This window comes from Heliangelus exortis, chromosome 2 (genome assembly GCF_036169615.1).
Source record: "Heliangelus exortis chromosome 2, bHelExo1.hap1, whole genome shotgun sequence".
Classification (NCBI taxonomy): Eukaryota; Metazoa; Chordata; class Aves; order Apodiformes; family Trochilidae; genus Heliangelus; species Heliangelus exortis.
The window spans coordinates 18,960,170-18,966,554 of record NC_092423.1 but is presented as its reverse complement, the minus strand read 5'-3'; the positions used below and the strand labels follow the sequence as shown (position 1 = coordinate 18,966,554).

Genomic DNA, 6,385 nt, shown 5'->3' with positions numbered 1-6,385 from the left:
TGTGGCAATGACAAGAAAATTAACCAGACTAACCTGTTCATTCAGAGTAAAATATAAAATCATCAGCTCCCTTGCCCTTAGTTATTTGGAAGTTGCCAGATATTGCTTGTCCTTCTAGGAGGTATGGACAGAAGTATTCCCACATATTTCCCTGACTGTTTACCTGCTAAGGTGCAGTCTAGCTCTCAGGTTTTGTCTGATGATATCAAGATGATAAAGGAATATAATACTTAAAATTGAAAAAATTAAAGATTAAAAAGATTAAAAACAAAGGTCTGAGTCTATCTCATGTAACAACACAAGGTATATTAAGGCAAAAGAGCTTTATGAATAAAAACTTTGTGCTTTACAGGAAAAATATGACACTGTTGTTCCTCTCTTTCTGTAAACACGTTTCTTACAGGCAAAATATATAATTTGAGTCATCATTAAAAATAAGTTTTTAAATTTATGTTCTTTGACAAGGAAATGGTTAAATGAATTTATTTCTTCCATTTATTTCTGCAAAATTCATGTTTGATGGACAAGACATAGAGGTATATATCCATAATCGTTCTTTGCAACCTGTTTCTCCTCCAGAACCCTGAATACCTTTCCCACATAAATCATAGTTTCATGACATTTAAATGCATTTCCTTAAGCTTGAAACAAATTTGACACAGCTTTCCTCTCTGGGCCCTATGGCAGTCCCCAAATTCCCAGTATTATCCAATGCAGTTGAAATCTTCCTGTTTCTTAGATAACACTAACAATTTGAGCTGAGTGTTGCTGTCATTTTTAGAGGAAGACCTGCCACTAAGGAGACAGTCTAGGTTTCTGTCTTTCTAGGTTAGTGTTTCTATTTCATGTATTTTTTTCCTCACAGGCTTGTAATTTTAGCTTCTGATGTAGCTTATCATTTACATTTTAGTAATTTTGGTCATTACACTTTTCACAAATACTACTCTTCTGATATTCCTTTGTCCTTCAATTTTTAAAAATTACTAGGGAGCTGCTTGACTTCCTAATGCCTTTTGATCCAAATAGTCTCAAGAAATGCCATACAAACATCAGGATGCCTATGAAACAGGCATGTATTGGTCCATGAGAGGAAGCATGGCATGGAGAAATTAAAGCAAAAATCTTCAGATACAGAAAATCAAGCTATAGTAAAGTATTGAAATAATCAGAAACTGCATATGCAGTACCCCAAGATGTCTTTGAAAAGTCAGAAATTTTATTAAGAACAACACAGTTTTCAATTCAATCTTCATCCTTAGCTGTTAGGATTAGAAATGCTGTCCAAAACAACATTGGAGTGACAATAAAATCAAGCAGCAACTGAATAAACTCAAGCAGTTCTGCCTTGCAATCCTATTCTTTTATCTTCAGACAATGCTCTCCAGCCACCCCTGCGTTATTTTTATGAGTTGTCTTTAGCTTTTTTAGCTGTGTTGTTTCTGCTGTGCTTATCTGCAACGAAGATCCAAAGTAAGCAAACAGAAACGAGGAAATAAATAAATAAATAATCTCAGGGAATGAGCCTTTCTGAGCCTGTGTAGCTGAACCACTGACTTATTGTCTCTGCTCCCAACACACACCCTCTTCAGTCAGTTGTTCCTTTTTCGAAAAAAGAAAAAAATTAAATACAATTTTGAAGGCCTAAGCAGCAGAAAAAGACTTAAAATTCTCAGTAAAAAAGGGCAAGCTATTTTGCAGTTCTATGAAAACAAACAAACAAAAAAACCCCATGTGAAATCTGTATGAAAGACAGCTGTTAATCTGTATTAGTAAAAGTGGAAAAAAAATCCTGGGGACTTTCTAAGCCTAATTTCAGCCTACAGTGATTTTTATGACCAAACAATGAATCCTTAAAATAATTGGTTCATAGCATGAATATGCAACAAACTCAGAACCCAGGGCCTGATCCAGTTTCTAGGGTAATCAGTCAGAATACCCCCTTTGACTTCAGTGACAGTAACAATGTAGAGTATTATTAAAAATAAAAAATCTTTACAAATGTGTTCTGGGCAAAGACAGACCAATTGTTTATTTATGTTGAACGAGCTCTAAATGTGTTTTTGCAGCATTACATGTGACTTACATCGATGCAAACAAATCAATATAAATTGTGGGTAAAAAAACCACCATCACTTAGAGAGGTACTAAATTTCCAGACCACAGTATTCAGATTATGATTATTTATTGCCATTGTAGGCAGATGAAAAGCTGTGCCGTTCCTTCCACTTTCATTGCTTCGTGCCAGCTGAATTCAGTGAGAGGAATGGTGCTAGAAATGGAAGGCTACAGTAATGTTAACTATGCTGTTTCCCTCCAACATCCATTTTGTTCCAAAGAAACACTTGCCAGAGATTAAAATATTCAAGATGGCTGTTTTCTGCACCCTTTCTGCGAGCTCTAGTTTTTCATGTTTCGAATTTTCTGGGTTCCCATCTTTATTAACACTATGAATATTTTATTCCCCATCTACCTCCCAAGCCATTAAGTATTGGCGAAAGTTCAAAGGGGGGTGCTTAAAGCTGCTTTATTTCCAGTCCGGACACCGCAGCAGCCCTCATGACGCCGTTTCGGGTGGATGCCCCTCCCGTACCGACACTCGCGGGCGCAGCCCGCCGAGGATGCGCCACGGCCGGCGGCAGAGAGCAGCGGGTCGGGTCGGGCCGGGCCGGGCCGCCCCCGCCGTGCCCCGCGGCCGGACCCTGCCGGCAGAGCAGGACAGCGCGGCCCGGCCCGCTCGTGTTCCGCGGCTCCGCTGATCCCCGCCGCCAGGGGAGGCCGGGCCGGGGGCAGCTCCGCGGCGGCTCCGCGGGGGCGGGGGGACCCGCACCCCGCACCTGGCTTCCGCGCGAACCCCGCCGTCCTCTCCCGTGCTGCTACCGAGCAGCTGCGGGGCGGGGCGGGCCATGGCAGAGCTGCGGAGGCCGGGGGGGCTGCGGGGGCCACGGCCCCGGTGCCTGCGGCGGAGGCTGCAGGGGGAAGGAAGCTCCGGGGAGGGCAAGGGGCGGCACGGAGCCCCCGCTCCCACGCATAGCCCACCACACCCATGGGTTTCCCGTGGCGGGGGCAGAGTGCTCTTTTGTCCCCGCGACACCCCTTCCCCCCATCCCAGAGTGAGGGCGGGGATCGGGATCGGGCCGGGGGCGGCAGCAGCGCGGCCATCGGTGCATCCCCCTTCCCCACTGCCCCGCGTAGGCTGCGGGGAGAGGGCTCGCACCCACGGGGAGCTCCCGACCCCCACCAGCCCACCGGCCAGGGCGGCCCGTGGCGGCGGCTCTCCCCCAGGCGGCTGCGGAGCCCCTGGGCGCTGCCCGCGGGGGCGGAAGGGAGCAGCGGCAGAGTTGTACCCTCCGTTCTTTGCCCCACCGTCCGCTGCCCAGCGAGGACACCGTGCTGCCCCCAGCCCCGCGGCCCCGTCCGGTCGAAGCGCGAACAAAGAGCCGCGTCGCGTTGCGGGCGATAAGTCCAAGCGTTGGGCGCAGAAATGCCAGGCTGTCTCGGACATTTCGACAGCCACTCTTGGTTGGTCGGGAAGATAAATATTAACGCTGTAATTAACTAGGTATTTGTTAAGAGGTCATTTTGACTATGTCTTCTTCCTAAAAGTATCACATGATGCTCTTAATATACTTAAAACAGCGTTTATCCTGAGTTGCATAGAGATAAATGTATTAAAGTAAAATTCGGATTTTTTATCTGGATACATCACACAGCTATAAGAAGCTTTTTTCATGGTTGAGAAATGAGAGCTCCACTGACCTCTAAAAAATATTACTTCATACAAAGAAAGCTTCCATTCCCTATCTTCTCACGAAAATGTATCAGGTTTCCCGTTTTCCACACCCTTAATTGTAATTAGTTAGTGAGCAGATGGGATGAGGCACTTTCCATATACGAGCTTTCCACTTCTACAAAATGAGTTTAGCAAGCACTGCCTAAACGTCGCTTTCTATTACTGAGCCCATGATGTGCATTTGAAAGAGCCTCCTTCTGCACACGTATTTCAGGAACACGGTGTGAATGCTCACACACCACATCTATTTTAACAGCTTTGATGGTGTACATTTGCACACCAACGTGCAACAACTGGAAGGAGCGTTAACAAACCTCGTGGTCACCACTAATCACCTCGATAAAACGCATCTGTGACTTACTAAGGAGAGCAAGACTTGCTTCATGGGAGCAGAACCCCTTGTCTGTACTCCTGCGGTATTGGTTAGGTAAATTTTACTCCTAAATTTTGACTGCCTTTCCAGACATTGCTGCTTTACACTGACAGGATGAAGTTACTGTTGCTGATTCCTGTAAGGTCCCTGCCTGGTAACGAGGCAATCCAAGCACAAGACAAATGGAGATTTTTAAATTTCTGTCTCCTGTGAGAGGCTTTGGTGGCTTCAGCGAACACACTGCTGCCGGGCTGGATTCATCCTTACGCTGCAAACGATATGGGAATATCAAGAAGGGGATTTTTCTAACTTACTCTAGTTAAAATAAAATCCTAGTTATCACTAGGAAATATTTATGGGCTAAGTGTTGCTAACGATAAAAGGTGGGTCCGCAGCCAGCCTGGTACTAAGCACACGGCTGCGATTTTTTCAGAATGTTTTACTGAAATGTAAAAGATGCGGATGACAGAAAAAAGTATCTGAGCGAGCTTCAACGGTTTAGGGTTTATTAATGTCAAAAGATTCTTCGGTGTTTCTAAATACGTGTCTTTTCTCCGGTATCTTAGCTGGCGAGGGCCGTATCTTGTCATCAATGGTAAATCAATGGCATAGCCTGACCTTTAAGAGGGCTATATCCTTTATTCAAAACAGGCGAGTTGAAAAGAAAGATCAGTGAAATACAACTTCACTGGGGAAGGGGGCATTTTTAATACAATTTCTGTTTTCTATAAACTGTAAATAGATCCTCGCAGAAGTTGGTCTGGAAGGCAGCCGTATTTCACACGACCGAAGCGCTCATTGGAATCAGCTCACGGGCTCGGATACGCGGAAGGTGCCAACTTCTAATTGATACGTTTAGGCGAAGCTCCCAGCGTAATTGCTTTTAACATTCATGTATGCAAAGCGGTTTCGTGCGCGCAGGGCGAGCCCGGGGAGGCAGAGCTGACTGCCAGCAGGAACCGGGCCTGGAAAGACAGCCTGCTCCGGGCGGGAGAGGGGCGGGCGGGGCACCGGAGGGGCTCGGTCCTGCCCGGCGGCGGGGGCACTCCTCGGCCGGCTCTGCGCTGCCGGCTTGCTCCCCGGCGCCCGTTATTCCCGGCGGTTTGAGCTCCAGAGGTGAAGGCTGGGAATCCGCGGTGCCTGCGTTCATCGAGGAGAGACGGAATTGCCGTGTGTGCGTGTCAGCCCCTGCGGTAATGAGCGCTGGCCATAGCGGCGACAGTCGTACACGCCAGTAATTATAATAATCCTTCTCGCAAATATCTCTCCCACCCCCCAAATCTTGGGTCTAGTTCAGGTTATCCGATGGCGATAGCTCCAGTACTGGAGCGCCGTAAAGCCACTGCCTCCTGCTACAAAACCTAATCACTCGGCATCATCATCGATTATCATTATATGGCTCAGAGAAGGTGTTTTCCTTTGCACCTTCCATCGCGGCAGCACGGGGTCCAGAAACTCCCAGAGACTCTGTTCCTGCCCACCGCGGCACAGACGCGGCTACGGCAGCCTCAGCCCAGCTGCCGGCCCCAGCTCTGCAGCAGCTCTCGAGTCCTTCAGAAACCCGCGTGGGCTGGGGGCGCCGGGACGCGGTCTCCCGGGCAGGGGGGTACCGCACCCCTCCCCCGCAGCCGAGCCCCTCTCGGGGAGGAAGGGAGGGACCCGTCCCCCGCCGGCATCCATCTCGCCCCTCAGGCGCAGCGGCGCCGCCGGTGGCTGCCAGGGCTGGAGCTGCCGCCGCGTGCCGCTCCCCGCCGCGGGCCCCCTGCCCAGGAACACGCGGCGCCTGCCCGGCCGCCAGCGCTAATCTCACATCCTCCCCCAGCCAACACGGGCGCACAAAACGACGGGCGGCGGCGGGGGAAGCGGCCGAGCCAAAAGGGGAACCCGTCCCTGGGTGGGCTCGAACCACCAACCTTTCGGTTAACAGCCGAACGCGCTAACCGATTGCGCCACAGAGACTGCCGCTTGCGACGCCTTCTGCGGCACCACCCATCTCCTGCACCCTCGCCGCCTTCTCCCCTCTCGCAGACCTGCGGGCAGCTACGTACCCAAACTCTGGACACGAAGATCTGCTCCTGAGTAACTACTCTTCCAAAGGGCTGGCAGAACACTACGGAAGCACTGAAAACAGCGGCTTTTCTTCTTCTAGACAATATGAAATATTCTGTGAAAATCATTGTTCACAGCAGTGTTCTTTTTCTGGGGAATGAATTCACAAATCA

General features: G+C 48.9%; 1 non-coding gene across 1 annotated transcript; it reads right to left on the bottom strand.

Moving 5' to 3' along the window:
- Positions 1-6,048: 6,048 nt before the first annotated feature.
- TRNAN-GUU (transfer RNA asparagine (anticodon GUU)) lies at positions 6,049-6,122 on the bottom strand. Its single transcript has one exon. It is a non-coding gene; the product is annotated as a tRNA-Asn (tRNA).
- Between the last annotated feature and the right edge of the window lie 263 nt (positions 6,123-6,385).